At 49.6% G+C, this 16,494-nt stretch overlaps 1 protein-coding gene across 1 annotated transcript in view; it reads left to right on the plus strand.

The window, feature by feature from the left end:
- The window catches only part of LOC122944171 (RNA binding protein fox-1 homolog 2), a 356,156-nt gene that overhangs the window by 316,178 nt on the left and 23,484 nt on the right, over positions 1 to 16,494 (plus strand). The gene's annotated exons all lie outside the window — the stretch shown is intronic.

The following is a 16,494-nucleotide window of genomic DNA, read 5'->3' on the forward strand; positions in this document are numbered from 1 at the left end:
TCCTAACTGGTCCGGCCTCTGTACTCACTATGAATGCAATGCACTGCAGCGAGCTGGCCGGCCAGCGCGTGACTGACGTCACTTAGTGACGCTCCTGCTTCCTGAAGTGGGAGGAGTGTTACTAAGTGATGTCAGTCACGCGCCGGCTGGCCACCTCGCTGCCGCTCGCTGCAGTGCATTGCATTCATAGTCAGTACAGAGGCCGGACCTGTTAGGAGAGAGATTTTCACCTACACACACACTAGTAAAACACTTTGCACGCAAAAGGCAGTTATGTGCCCAGTTTAGGACACATGAGGGGGACCAGCATAAGATGCTATATGTCTTAAGCTGGCCCCCCTCATGGCCCTATGTGTCCTCCACACATCCCCTATAACAGTGCTATCCACAGGTCCCCCATAACAGCGTCCTCCACAGGTCCCCCATAACAGCGTCCTCCACAGGTCCCCCATATAACGGCGTCCTCCACAGGTCCCCCATATAACGGCGTCCTCCACAGATCCCCCATATAACGGCGTCCTCCACAGATCCCCCATATAACGGCGTCCTCCACAGATCCCCCATATAACGGCGTCCTCCACAGATCCCCCATATAACGGCGTCCTCCACAGATCCCCCATATAACGGCGTCCTCCACAGATCCCCCATATAACGGCGTCCTCCACAGATCCCCCATATAACGGCGTCCTCCACAGATCCCCCACAACACAACGTCCTCCACAGATCCCCCACAACACAGCGTCCTCCACAGATCCCCCATAACTATGTCATACCCAGCCGCGTCAGCGGCTCATATGGGAAAATCCAAGCAAATAGACCTCTAGCACAATTCCTTTAAAATATTGCATCTCATATCGTTATCGCAATTTTTAGGGCCCTAATCGCAATTGCACAAAATTCCCATATCGTGCAGCCCTAGTTTGGACACACCTTCTCATTCAAAGAGTTTTCTTTATTTTGATGACTATGAAAATTGTAGATTCACATTGAAGGCATCAAAACTATTAATTAACACATTTGGAATTATGTACACAACAAAAAAGTGTAACAACTGAAAATGTCATATTCTAGGTTCGTCAAAGTAGCCACCTTTTGCTTTGATTACTGCTTTGCACACTCTTGGCATTCTTTTGATGAATGAAATGGTTTTCACTTCACAGGTGTGCCCTGTCAGGTTTAATAAGTGGGATTTGTTGCCTTATATATGGGGTTGGGACCATCAGTTGCGTTGTGGAGAGGTCAGGTGGATACATAGCTGATAGTCCTACTGATTAGACTGTTAGAATTTGTATTATGGCAAGAAAAAAGCAGCTAAGTAAAGAAAAACGAGTGGCCATCATTACTTTAAGAAATGAAGGTCAGTCAGTCCGAAAAATTGGGAAAACTTTGAAAGTGTCCCCAAGTGCAGTCACAAAAACCATCAAGCGCTACAAAGAAACTGGCTCACATGCGGACCGCCCCAGGAAAGGAAGACCAAGAGTCACCCCTGCTGCGGAGGATAAGTTCACCAGAGTCACCAGCCTCAGAAATCGCAGGTTAACAGCAGCTCAGATTATAGACCAGGTCAATGCCACACAGAGTTCTAGCAGCAGACACATCTCTAGAACAACTGTTAAGAGGAGACTGTTTGAATCAGGCCTTCATGGTAGACTATCTGCTAGGAAACCACTGCTAAGGACAGGCAACAAGCAGAAGAGACTTGTTTAGGCTAAAGAACACAAGGAATGGACATTAGACCAGTGGAAATCTGTGCTTTGGTCTGATGAGTCCAAATTTGAGATCTTTGGTTCCAACCACTGTGTCTTTGTGCGACGCAGAAAAGGTGAACGGATGGACTCTACATGCCTGGTTCCCACCATGAAGCATGGAGGAGGTGGTGTGATGGTGTGGGGGTGCTTTGCTGGTGACACTGTTGGGGATTTATTCAAAATTGAAGGCATACTGAACCAGCATGGCTACTACAGCATCTTGCAGCGGCATGCTATTCTATCCGGTTTGCGTTTAGTTGGACCATCATTTATTTTTCAACAGAACAATGACCCCAAACACACCTCCAGGCTGTGTAAGGGCTAAAAAATTTGACCATGAAGGAGAGTGATGGAGTGCTGCGCTAGATGACCTGGCCTCCACAGTCATCGGACCTGAACCCAATCGAGATGGTTTGGGGTGAGCTGGACCGCAGAGTGAAGGCAAAAGGGCCAACAAGTGCTAAGCATCTTTTGGAACTCCTCCAAGACTGTTGGAAGACCATTTCAGGTGACTACCTCTTGAAGCTCATCAAGAGAATGCCAAGAGTGTGCAAAGTAGTAATCAAAGCAAATGGTGGCTACTTTGAAGAACCTAGAATATGACATATTTTCAGTTGTTTCACACTTTTTTGTTATGTATATAATTCCACATGTGTTAATTCATAGTTTTGATGCCTTCAGTGTGAATCTACAATTTTCATAGTCATGAAAATAAAGAAAACTCTTTGAGAAGGTGTGTCCAAACTTTTGGTCTGTACCGTGTGTATGTATGTATATGTGTGTGTGTGTATATATATATGTATGTATGTGTGTATATATATATATATATATATATATATATATATAGTAAAGGCTGTGTACAGCCTGTAATTGTGGGAGGAGCTCCCTCCCCTACTTATACTCAGCGGTCCAAGGAGGAGGGTGCTCGTTTTCCGTGCATGGTTCCTACGTCGGCAGACTCGTGACGCCACTTCCGGTTCAAGCGACTTCCGGTTCTGTTCCTGCAGAGCGCGGCGCCAGCGGTAAGTGAGTACTTCAACCCATCCATCCGGCCACGGCCTCCCAATAGCACTGGGCGCTTCTCCTCCTGCCGCTTCTGCATCTCGGCCGGAAGCGCTCTGCAACCTGGAGGGCCTCCAGGCATCGGTCGGGGGTTCTGGTCGACGTCCAGGTGGCTTCCCCTCCAGGTATCCTGGCGCTCAGCCAGCTCTGATGTCGCGGCCGGCGGGCGGGTCTGTCTGTCACAGGGACGGGGTTTCAGCAGCTTTACCCTCTTTTCCCATCATGAGAATGCTTCATCTGGCCTTCATAGGTTCATGCAGGGATGATGATGGAGTCAGGGATCCTGGGGGAACCAGGGGCTGGGAAGTGCAGATGGCCAATACCTCTGTTACCAGGAGGCGTATGCAGCGCTATACGTTCTCCAGCCGCTACGGGCCAGCAGCAGGTACTGTCTGTCTGTCAGTTGCTGCCCTTAACCCCTACACTCCCCCCCCCCCCCCCCCCAAAAAAAAATATATGGCATTCATCACTTGCTGCATATTGTTTGTCCAGGCCGCTCAGGGCTCCCGCTGGGGGTCGGGGGGACCCCATTCCTCAGACCAGGTATCGGTCAGGTGGTTACCCAATTGCCCGGTCCCTGTTTGGTGCGTTTGCTTCTGTTCTACTTCGGCTCCATGTGATAACCAGAGTCGCCAGGCCAGGTTGCCTGGGACCGCCAGGCTCATGTGGTTGCCTGGGGCGCTCAGGTCAATGTTGCCTCGTTCACCCAGGTTCCATGCATGGCATGAGTCGCTCAGGGTCTCTGCATCACCGACCTCATTCAGGGTCTGGGCAATTGCCGGATTCACCTGGGTCACGTGTTTGCCCGATCCTCCAGGTTTAGGCATTTTCCTGGATCATCTAGGTTATTCTTGACTGATTCACTCAGGTTGTGTTTCTCCTGAGACACTCAGGGTATATCTTCCTGATTCGCTGGGGCTTCATGTATTTCCCTGCATGCTCAAATTTTCACGTATTTCCACGATTCACCAAGGTCTAGTTTCCCTGAATCGCTCAGGTTTCATGCATTTCCCTGAATCGCTCAGGTTTCATGCATTTCCCTGAATCGCTCAGGTTTCATGCATTTCCCTGAATCGCTCAGGTTTCATGCATTTCCCTGAATCGCTCAGGTTTCATGCATTTCCCTGAATCGCTCAGGTTTCATGCATTTCCCTGAATCGCTCAGGTTTCATGCATTCAGCCCTTGAATCGCTCGGGTTTCATGCATTTCCCTGAATCGCTCGGGTTTCATGCATTTCCCTGAATCGCTCGGGTTTCATGCATTTCCCTGAATCGCTCGGGTTTCATGCATTTCCCTGAATCGCTCGGGTTTCATGCATTTCCCTGAATCGCTCGGGTTTCATGCATTTCCCTGAATCGCTCGGGTTTCATGCATTTCCCTGAATCGCTCGGGTTTCATGCATTTCCCTGAATCGCTCGGGTTTCATGCATTTCCCTGAATCGCTCGGGTTTCATGCATTTCCCTGAATCGCTCGGGTTTCATGCATTTCCCTGAATCGCTCGGGTTTCATGCATTTCCCTGAATCGCTCGGGTTTCATGCATTTCCCTGAATCGCTCGGGTTTCATGCATTTCCCTGAATCGCTCGGGTTTCATGCATTTTCCTGTTTCTTACAAAGTTGGTTGTTTTTCCAGGTTGTATATATATTTTTTTCCCTGAATCAGTCAGGTTATGTATTGGCCTGAATCGCTCAGGCTTCTTGTGTTTTCCCTGTTCTCTCAGGGGGTAAGTAGCGGCCGGGTCCGCTCAGGTTTAAGGTAATGCCCGACGCACCCAGGTGTCATATTCACAAAAGGTGTATGTAATTGCCTGGTTCGCTCAGGTTTTTTTTCAGGAGTGTCCAGCTGGTTCCTGGTTACCCGGTTCGTGTTCCGCATGTTTAAATTCCTGATTCGCTCGGGTCTTTTTTCATGCAGAGCGACTTCGGCCCCTGATGCTTGCGGATCAGGGTCATCCAGCAGTTGGCCATGGCACCCAGGCTGCATCCTGGTCTCCTTCGCTTCAATCCAGTGCCACCAGATCACACCGCTCTCCGGGTCTCGTACCAACGCAAGCTTATTTTTTCATATAAACAGGGCCTCAGGCCTCCGGAATTTCGGTCCATCCTCAGTTGTGTCGCAGGGCTCCTCCATGTCCAGTCACTCCACGGGGCCAGGTTTCAGGTAACTTTTAGACTCATCTGACATCCAGCCTCATCATTAGCTGCACTTCCTCCGAGATGGCTTTTCGCCGAGCCTCGGGGACCCGGTATGGCTTTAACCAGACTTTTGCTTGGGGCTCTGTGACAATATCATGCTGGATTATAGAAGTGTGTCCAGGGAGTTCCTGAGCCTGCTTAGAAGAGAGGCTGTCAGCAATTCTTATTGTGGCAACCGCTTCCCCTGCAGCAGACAGAGGGGCCAAAACCTCTTCCCCTAGACAAACCGACCCGTCTGTCCTCAGTGCAGGTCTTTCTATCTTTTGCCTCATTGGCTGGTTTAGCTTATACTTTACATCTCCAATTTTCTTTATTACCTCGTAGGGTCCCTGCCACCTAGCTAAGAACTTACTGTCCACTGTCTGTACCAGAACCAAGATCCGATCACCCAGGTTAAAGCTCGAGATTCGAGCCTACCGGTTATAGATTCAACTCGGGGCTCGCTGAGCCACCGCCATATGTTCCCGAACCAGAGGCAACAAGGTCTCTATCCGCTCTTGCATCTGGGTGACATATTCAATAACACTTTTATACAGAGTGGGCTGTTGTTCCCATGCCTCCTTGGCATACGTCCAACAGCCCGCGAGGATGTCTGTCATAAAGCAGTTCGAAGGGCGAGAACCCAGTAGAGGCCTGGGACACCCCTCACACTGGGAACATGATGGGGCAGGAGGAGGTCCCAGTCCCTTCCATCTTTAGACACCACTCTTTTTAACATTTTTTTTAGGGTTTGGTTAACCCTTTCTACGAGCCCATCCGTTTGCAGGTGGTAGACAAACGTCTGTAACTGTTTTATGTGCAGCAACTTGCACAATTCCCTCATGACCTTGGACATGAATGGGATCCCTTGGTCCGTCAAAACATCTTTGGGTAGTCTTACGTGGGGAAACATCTCCATTAACTCTTTAGCTATGAGTTTGGCCGATGTATGCCGCAGTGGCACCGCCTCCGGTTACCGGGTAGCGTAGTCTAGGATGACTAGAATGTGTTGGTGCCCTCTAGCTGACTTTGGTACTGGTCCTATGAGATCCATAGCGATTCTTTCAAACGGGACCTCTATGATCGGGAGAGGTACTGAGGGACTACGGAAATCGGGCTGGGGGCTAGTTATCTATCAGGTCGGGCAAGACTTACAAATCTCTTCCACCTCTCTAAACACACTGGGCCAGTAAAACCACTGTATACAGTCCTGTGTTTTCTGCAATCCCAGATGACAATCCTCCCCCCACCCCCCCCCGATACCGCAAATCATGGAGAACCACAAAATGAGGAAATATCGATTCGGCCCCCAGTTGTTGTGGTTCTCCATCGATCATTAACACATTCTCCTAGGCTCGGGATAATGATCGGCCCCTGTGTTGTGCTGTACCGGAGACATTAAAGTCTGCCAATTAAGGGCCCGGCGGAAAGTCCCCCACCTCCCCAACCATCACACCCCCAAAGTTGCGGTCACCCCTACCACTGGCCCTTCGGCCTTGGGTTTCCAGGGTTCTGGCCTCCCACTTGAGCAAGGCCAATACCCTGGGGTTATCCCTGACTCTTGGAGACCAGTAAGTCTCATAGCTGGCCACAGTTCCGGGAAGTCTATTCCCAATAATTCATAGTGTAGATTTGTGGTGACTGCCGGCAACCGTGGTTAAAGACACCAGAGCAGTGGGGTAGTCTTTTAAATCACCATGTATGCACATTATCTCGACTTTCCGGCCAGTAAACTCAGCGGGTCACATCAGGGTAGCCCTTACCAGGGTCACTAGACTCCCAGAGTCCAGCAGAGGCACCGCTGGAGTGTCTCGCACTTTCACCTGGCACAGGTGATTATTATCTAGAGACTCCCTGGTACCTGTTGCACACAGCTTCCTGGCATATAGCGACCGACGGTAGCCATAGTTAGTGTCCATGGGCTCAACCCTATGGGAACAGTCGGCCCTTACGTGACCAGGCTCATGACACCGCCAACAGATCACCGGAACCAGGTCCACAGTGGCTCCAGTCTTCGGGTTTGGGGTGGGGATTGTCAGGGTTTAACTGCCCCCTTCCCAAAAGAGCCCCCCTTTAGTTTCCTGGTAGCCATTTTTGCAAAAGGTGGAATAAAGCATAATACTGGGGTCTCGCAGGCTCAGCCTGGTTAAACTCCCACTGGTGCACCCTCTGGGCCCAGACCAACACATTCACCCCCAGCCTCGCCAGGATCTCACCCTTGACTTTCTGGTAATCTGCCGCTTGCTCATCTGGTAAGTCGAAATACACCTGCTGGGACTCAGATGCCAGGAATGGAGCAACGACCTCAGCCCACTGATCTCGGGGTAGATCCTCACGGCCACTTTCTCGAATACCGCCAAGTAGGTTTCGACATCATCCATGGGTGCCATCTTATGGATCGCCGTACGAACCGCTTTCCGGGCATCATGAACACTCGGGGATGCTCCTGCCGTCTGTAGAGCCATCACATGTTGCAGCAGCAGCTGGTTTGTTTCTTGCTGCTGCTTCTTAGCCTCCCGCTGTTGCAGGTTAGCCTCTAAGAGGGCCTTCATTACAGCTTCCATTTTGCCGAGTAACACCGGTTGAAATTTAGCTGGTTTAATCCAGGACATACATCCGTGCCCAGTGAAAAAAACTATAAAAATATTTAGGCTTTTACGCCAGCCTCACTGCAATTGCACGCATCCTCTACCAACTGTGGGGATTCGCTCTGGTAGACAGGATAAGTGGATGCGGTATAGAGGCACCAACCAGTTCTTAAATCAAACAGTTCAGTGTTTATTCACACTCTTGGCAAGTTCATAAGCCAAAAGTCACATTCAACACGGTCACTTTTTGGTTTTGGTGTTAGTTTACACCCAGTTCTGCCTCAGAGTCAATGAACAGACTTTAGGCGGCCTGTTTCCCCTCACACTGTAAGTGATGAGTCCCACTTTTGTCTCTCTACAATGATAGCAGGAGTTTGGTCTGAAGACCATGCGGGCAATGCCATAGAGACGCCTTCACAAGGGAATGTCACACCAATTCTACTCCTGGGAATATGGTATGGGGTCCTCTAGTTTTCAAGTGTCCCTGGAGCCATTTTTCAGTATGACAACACCAGGCCACATGTTGCTTTTGCTACTGTGAACAGCCTGCATGGCCTAAACATGCTACTATGACCTGCAGCGACCCAGATCTCCCATAAGGCATATCTTGCACGTCAATGGTCAATTGTAAAGGGAGCTGCCAGCAGCTGATCTTGATAATTTGCATTGCAGAACATTCCTCAGACAACCATTTATAACTTCATGCCAAGAAGTGTGTGTATTGTTCTGCATTGCTTTCATACTGAATAAATCAGGGTGTCTTGATTTGAATATATTTGCTCTGAGTTTCATTAAAAAAGTATATTTCCGGGATGCAGAGATCCTTTATAGTGTTGTAGAACACTGTGCCTTGTAATAACATGCATAGGGAGTTTGCTTTGTTAGTGAAATACTGTGAATCCATATGACATGCAGATGACAGGCGTCGCTCTTAGAATCACCTCACACATCACTTATGAGGGCAGTCACGGGGCCAAAACTGACCAAAAAACAAGTATGAACTCAGCCTTACAGGTCGATGTTGGCATAAAGAAGCACACTCCTTTTACACAGTTGCCAGCTAGTTCCACATGGATGTCCACAGAACCTGTTCTATTAAACGCGTATACAATGCAAGTAGAGCCCCCCCCCCCTTCCCCCGGACATAGTGGAGAGGGTGTCAGCAGTAACTTTGTGTTGACGTTACTGATTAATTTGCCCTTCCGCTGATCCGTCAGAACAATAACCCACAAAAAACTGATCCTGTCTGTGGAGAATAAGCCTTCACTCGGTCAGCATTTGCTCAATAATCCATCAGTATTGCTAATGCCAAAAAAACAGGAGTGGGTCTAAAACGTAGATGACACGTGAATGGAATATTTGCATGTCTTCTGTGTTTTATACCCACTCCTGCTTTTGGCTACCAAATCATAAGCCAATTCTGATGGGATAATACACACCTTACAGCTGCTACACAGATGGGATCCGTTGTGCGTCTCCTTTTTCCTTTCTTCTGACAGATCAGAAGAAAAGTCAAATCATGTCAGCCAGGCCAAATAGTGGTCCAGTCATGAAGTGAGGAGGGTGGGAACAGTATGAGAAGTCCACAGAGTGGACCTATGACACATTGATGAGGTGAGAGCAGCATGAGGAGACCACTAGGTGGCCCAATGACTCTCCACCTTGGCTAGGCACAAGCAATCAGTTCTCTGAAAGGTGCAGAGTCCACCACATGGAAAGGGAGGGACTACAGCACCAGCAACTTGGACAGGAGCACGTTCAGCTTCTGCGCCGTTGGATGCTTGCACGCATACTGCTATCTCTTGGCAATCGCTTCTGTGATAGATTGCTGACTGAATGACTGACAAGGAACAGGAGCATCTGGTCCAGCAGAAGATGGGAATGACAGACAGCTCCCTTCGGCTGAGGTGGTGGGGCCTTGACTGGCTTAAACCGGCTGTGTGCCACTGGGTGATGCAGCGGTAGCTGCGTCAGGCTGGACCACCACATCGGAGACACGGTTCTCCCAGACCACTTTATGGCGACGCTGCATATATTGACGCAGGACCGTAGTGCCATCATTGGCACCCTGGCCACGCTTCACCTTCTGCCCACATATGGCCTCGTTAACCTCCTCTGGCAGCTTAATAAAAAAAAACTGCCACACCGCCGAGTAGGTTATTATTTTATTTTTCCCCCCAACAGTCCGCACTGACTACTACCGCTGCTGCCGCCTCTGTAAACCCCTGCACCACTAGCAGGTGGTCTACCCTGGGCATGGTTGGCTCCCGACCTGCAACTGCTGCCACCCTACTAACTCCCAGCCATGCTACCACCTTGCTGGCTCAGCCGCTGCCTCACAGGCAAGCTGCCACCCTCTTCTCCCGATGATGATGAAGCCCCTCTGGCTCCCAAGTGCGATCGGCTTTATCATCTTTAAGTAGTGCCTGCACATCACTGATGTCCTCCTCAATGGTCTCTGGGTCAGGAGCCTGACCGCTCGCAACACAAGCTCCTGCACCACTCTCCTCATCACTACTTGCCCGCCTAGCGGAGTAAGCAGTGGATTTCTCCTCCAGATCTTGGCTGGGCAGTTGCTGCTGACTGTCCTCTAGTAGCTCTCCCTCGCTGAAAAGTGGAGCTGAGCCCACAGCATATAGTACTTCTCGCGGTGAGGGAAATGAAAAGGACACAGGCAGGTTGAGGACAGGTGAGGGCACAGGGCCTGCTCCCGGGCCATGCCAACTAAGGGTTGTGTCTGATGAACCCACTAACTGTTGGCTGGGGGTGTCTGATGTCACTTGGGATGATGTGGATGACTGAGTGAACCAATCAAGAACCGCTCGATTGCTGGTCAAGACACGACCGCTAGATGACACCGGGAGCTCAGGCCTCTCGCTGTGACTCCTGCTGCCACACCCCCTTACTCTTCTGCAACCTCTGCTTGCACCAGAAACATTTTGGCCTCTGCCACTCCTCTGGGCATTGCGTGGCATTTCACTGCCTGACATACTTGTAGCTGAACTAAACAAATTAAACGGAAATTAAAACGCCCATAAAAGCGACGAAAATATATTTTTCTTTTTGTACTGAAATAGGCCACTAAACGCTTTAACAATTAATTGCAGAAGTGAACTGAATACATTTTTCTTGTTGGACTGAAATAGGCCACTATACACTTTGACCAGAAAAAACTGAGTGAAATGCATTAAATTAAAACACCCTTAAAAGCGATGTATATAATTTTTCTTGTAGTACTGAAATACGTCCCTATACGCTTTTACCAGAAATAACCGCAGAAGTGAACGAAGAATATATTTTTCTTGTTGGACTGAAATGGGCCACTGTATGCTTTCACCAGAATGAACTGCAAAAATGCACTGAGAATATATTTTTCTTGTAGTACTGAAATACACCCCTATACGCTTTCACTGGAAATAATTGCTGCAGTGCATATATCTGGCTTCATGTCAGCAGAGAATCAGTCTGCATGTCATAGCAGAGAATCAGGCTTCACGTCACCCAACATTGGAACAGTCCATTGGCATATATTTAGGCCCCGACACCCAGACAGAGGAGAGGTTCATTCAACTTTGGGTAGCCTCGCTATATAATGGTAAAATAAAAATAGGATTGAATGAGGAAGTGCCCTGGAGTACAATAATATATGGTTAAGGGGAGGTAGTTAATGTCTAATCTGCACAAGGGATGGACAGGTCCTGTGGGATCCATGCCTGGTTCATTTTTATGAACGTCAGCTTGTCCACATTGGCTATAGACAGGCGGCTGCGTTTGTCTGTAATGACGCCCCCTGCCGTGCTGAATACACGTTCAGACAAAACGCTGGCCGCCGGGCAGGCCAGCACCTCCAAGGCATAAAAGGCTAGCTCTGGCCACGTGGACAATTTAGAGACCCAGAAGTTGAATGGGGCCGAACCATCAGTCAGTACGTGGAGGGGTGTGCACACGTACTGTTCCACCATGTTAGTGAAATGTTGCCTCCTGCTAACACGTTGCGTATCAGGTGGTGGTGCAGTTAGCTGTGGCGTGTTGACAAAACTTTTCCACATCTCTGCCATGCTAACCCTGCCCTCAGAGGTGCTGGCCGTCACACAGCTGCCATGGCGACCTCTTGCTCCTCCTCTGCCTTGGCCTTGGGCTTCCACTTGTTCCCCTGTGACATTTGGGAATGCTCTTAGTAGCGCGTCTACCAACGTGCGCTTGTACTCGCGCATCTTCCTATCACGCTCCAGTGCAGGAAGTAAGGTGGGCACATTGTCTTTGTACCGTGGATCCAGCAGGGTGGCAACCCAGTAGTCCGCACACGTTAAAATGTGGGCAACTCTGCTGTCGTTGCGCAGGCACTGCAGCATGTAGTCGCTCATGTGTGCCAGGCTGCCCAGGGGTAAGGACAAGCTGTCCTCTGTGGGAGGCATATCGTCATCGTCCTGCCTTTCCCCCCAGCCACGCACCAGTGATGGGCCCGAGCTGCGTTGGGTGCCACCCTGCTGTGACCATGCTTCATCCTCATCCTCCTCCTCATCCTCGTCCTGCTCGTCCTCCAGTAGTGGGCCCTCGCTGGCCACACTTGTACCTGGCCTCTGCTGTTGCAAAAAACCTCCCTCTGAGTCACTTCGAAGAGACTGGCCTGAAAGTGCTAAAAATAACCCCTCTTCTTCCTCCTCCTCCTCCTGGGCCACCTCCTCTTCCATCATCGCCCTAAGTGTTTTCTCAAGTAGACATAGAAGTGGTATTGTAACGCTGATAACGGCGTCATCGCCACTGGCCATGTTGGTGGAGTACTCGAAACAGCGCAACAGGGCACACAGGTCTCGCATGGAGGCCCAGTCATTGGTGGTGAAGTGGTGCTGTTCCGCAGTGCGACTGACCCGTGCGTGCTGCAGCTGAAACTCCACTATGGCCTGCTGCTGCTCGCACAGTCTGTCCAGCATGTGCAAGGTGGAGTTCCACCTGGTGGGCACGTCGCATATGAGGCGGTGAGCGGGAAGGCCGAAGTTACGCTGTAGCGCAGACAGGCGAGCAGCGGCAGGATGTGAACGCCGGAAGCGCGAACAGACGGCCCGCACTTTATGCAGCAGCTCTGACATGTCGGGGTAGTTGTGAATGAACTTCTGCACCACCAAATTTAGCACATGCGCCAGGCAAGGGATGTGCGACAAACCGGCTAGTCCCAGAGCTGCAACGAGATTTCGCCCATTATCGCACACCACCGGGCCGGGCTTGAGGCTCACTGGCAGCAACCACTCGTCGGTCTGTTGTTCTATACCACGCCACAACTCCTGTGCGGTGTGGGGCCTGCCCCCCAAACATATGAGTTTCAGAATGGCCTGCTGACGTTTACCCCGGGCTGTGCTGAAGTTGGTGGTGAAGGTGTGTGGCTGACTGGATGAGCAGGTGGAAGAGGAGGAGGAAGCCGAGAAGGAGGAGGTGGCAACAGGAGGCAAAGAATGTTTCCCTGTGATCCTGTGGAAGGACGTGTGCCAAACAGCTCTCCGCCTGGGACCCAGCTGCCACTACATTTACCCAGTGTGCAGTTAGGGAGATATAGCGTCCCTGGCCGTGCTTACTGGTCCACGTATCTGTGGTTAGGTGGACCTTGCTACAGATGGCGTTGCGCAGTGCACACTTGATTTTATCGGATACTTGGTTGTGCAGGGAAGGCACGGCTCTCTTGGAGAAGTAGTGGCGGCTGGAAACAACATACTGTGGGACAGCAAGCGACATGAGCTGTTTGAAGCTGTCTGTGTCCACCAGCCTAAATGACAGCATTTCATAGGCCAGTAGTTTAGACATGCTGGCATTCAGGGCCAGGGATCGAGGGTGGCTAGATGGGAATTTACACTTTCTCTCAAATGTTTGTCAGATGGAGAGCTGCACGCTGCCGTGTGACATGGTTGAGATGCTTGGTGACGGTGGTGGTGGTGTTGGTGGTACATGTTGGGCGGCAGGTGCCAACGTTCCTCCAGAGGCGGAGGAAGAGGCCGAGGCAGCAGCAGAAGAGGTAGCAGGGGGAGCCTGAGTGACTTCCTTGTTTTTAAGGTGTTTACTCCACTGCAGTTCATGCTTTGCATGCAGGTGCCTGGTCATGCAGGTTGTGCTAAGGTTCAGAACGTTAATGCCTCGCTTCAGGCTCTGATGGCACAGCGTGCAAACCACTCGGGTCTTGTCGTCAGCACATTGTTTGAAGAAGTGCCATGCCAGGAAACTCCTTGAAGCTGCCTTTGGGGTGCTCGGTCCCAGATGGCGGCGGTCAGTAGCAGGCGGAGTCTCTTGGCGGCGGGTGTTCTGCTTTTGCCCACTGCTCCCTCTTTTGCTACACTGTTGGCTCGGTCTCACCACTGCCTCTTCCTCCGAACTGTGAAAGTCAGTGGCACGACCTTCATTCCATGTAGGGTCTAGGACCTCATCGTCCCCTGCATAGTCTTCCACCCAGTCTTGATCCCTGACCTCCTGTTCAGTCTGCACACTGCAGAAAGACGCAGCAGTTGGCACCTGTGTTTCGTCATCATCAGAGACTTGCTGAGGTGGTATTCCCATGTCCTCATCATCGGGAAACATAAGTGGTTGTGCGTCAGTGCATTCTATGTCTTCCACCGCTGGGGAAGGGCTAGGTGGATGCCCTTGGGAAACCCTGCCAGCAGAGTCTTCAAACAGCATAAGAGAGTGCTGCATAACTTGAGGCTCAGACAGTTTCCCTGATATGCATGGGGGTGATGTGACAGACTGATGGGGTTGGTTTTCAGGCGCCATCTGTGCGCTTTCTGCAGAAGACTGGGTGGGAGATAATGTGAACGTGCTGGATCCACTGTCGGCCACCCAATTGACTAATGCCTGTACCTGCTCAGGCCTTACCATCCTTAGAACGGCATTGGGCCCCACCATATATCGCTGTAAATTCTGGCGGCTACTGGGACCTGAGGTAGTTGGTACACTAGGACGTGTGGATGTGGCAGATTGGCCACGTCCTCTCCCAGCACCAGAGGGTCCACTAACACCACCACGACCATGTCCACGTCCGCGTCCCTTACTAGATGTTTTCCTCATTGTTATCGTTCACCACAACAACAAAAATATTATTTGGCCCAATGTATTGAATTCAAATTCAGGCCTTTTTTTACAGACACCTAACACTATCTGGCTATCTATTTAGGTACCGTATTACACTAATACAGGCACAGCAGTAACCACCGATTTAGCTGACTATGAATTTGAGGCCTAGTATTTAGGCGCTGGGTTACAGGTATACGTTTTACGGACAGAATTAGACTGGGATATGCACAGTAGCGTCTGTGTGAAGTTATTGAGAATGACCCTATCAGCACCTTGATTCTGATATACCCTTTTACTGATGTATTTAAAGTAGGCCTGATACAGCAGAAACCACTAAATTAGGATATTGCTTAATTGGGAATTGTATTTCAACCCAGAACAAAAACTGTGCTTTGACGGACACTAAATAACTTGCCCAGCCACAACAGTACAGCAGTAACTACAGATTTAGCAGGATATAAATTTGAGGCCTAGTATTTAGGCGCTGGGTGACAGGTATAGGTTTACTGACAGAATTTGACTTGGAAATGCACAGTAGCGTGTGTGTGAAGTTATTCAGAATGACCCTATGTGCACCTTGAATATTATATACCCTTTTAGGGATAGATTTAAAATAGCTCTGATACAGCAGAAACAAATAAATTAGGAAATTGCTAAATTGGGAATTGTATTTCAACCCAGAACAAAAAATGTGCTTTGACGGACACTAAATAACTTGACCAGCCACAACAGTACAGCAGTAACGACAGATTTAGCTGGATTTAAATTTGAGGCCTAGTATTTAGGCGCTGGGTTAAAGGTATAGGTTTACTGACAGAATTAGACTGGGATATGGCCAAAAAATAACCACACTATTGCTGGTTAAATGCACTTGGTGTGACAGCTTGACCAACCACACTACTGAGGGTTAAATGCACTTGGTGACAGGCGCAGCTTGCCCCTGATGTAGTATATGGCCAAAAAATAAACAGACAATTGCTGGTTAAATGCACTTGGTGTGACAGCTTCACCCTGATGTAGGATTTAGCCAAAAAACAACCACACCATTGAGGGTTAAATGCACTTGGTGACAGGCCCAGCTTGCCCCTGATGTAGTATATGGCCAAAAAATAACCAGACAATTGTTGGTTAAATGCACTTGGTGTGACAGCTTCACACTGATGTAGGAATTGGCCAAAAAACAACCACACCATTAAGAGTTAAATGCACTTGGTCGCAGCTTGTGCTGGCGCACCACAAGACACAAAATGGCCGCCGATCACCCCAGAAAAAAGTGACTGACAAACGGTCTGGGCAGCCTAAAAACAGTGAGCAATTGAGTATCAGCAGCTCAATGATCGATCAATTAATCAAGTCCTTTGGAGGAGTTAATCTGCCTAATCTCGCCCTACTGTCGCAGCCGCAACCTCTCCCTATGCTGATCAGAGCAGAGTGACGGGCGGCGCTATGTGACTCCAGCTTAAATAGAGGCTGGGTCACATGGTGCTCTGGCCAATCACAGCCATGCCAGTAGTAGGCATGGCTGTGATGGCCTCTTGGGGCAAGTAGTATGACGCTCGTTGATTGGCTGCTTTGCAGCCTTTCAAAAAGCGACGAACACCGAACCCGTACTTTTACGAAAATGTCCGGGTTCGGGTCCGTGTCACGGACACCCCAAAATTCGGTACGAACCCGAACTATACAGTTCGGGTTCGCTCATCCCTACTTACAACCCCTTTATTTACTTACCAAAGTTTGAGAGAAAATTGGATGAATGTAAACACACAATTTACCTACAATGTTGCATTAATGTCTGCATAGTTACAAAAGTTCATACATTATGGAAAGCAAGACCATATCACTAAATTTAATCTACACTACTCAAATCTAC

This window comes from Bufo gargarizans, chromosome 7, assembly GCF_014858855.1.
Source record: "Bufo gargarizans isolate SCDJY-AF-19 chromosome 7, ASM1485885v1, whole genome shotgun sequence".
NCBI classification, from domain to species: Eukaryota; Metazoa; Chordata; class Amphibia; order Anura; family Bufonidae; genus Bufo; species Bufo gargarizans.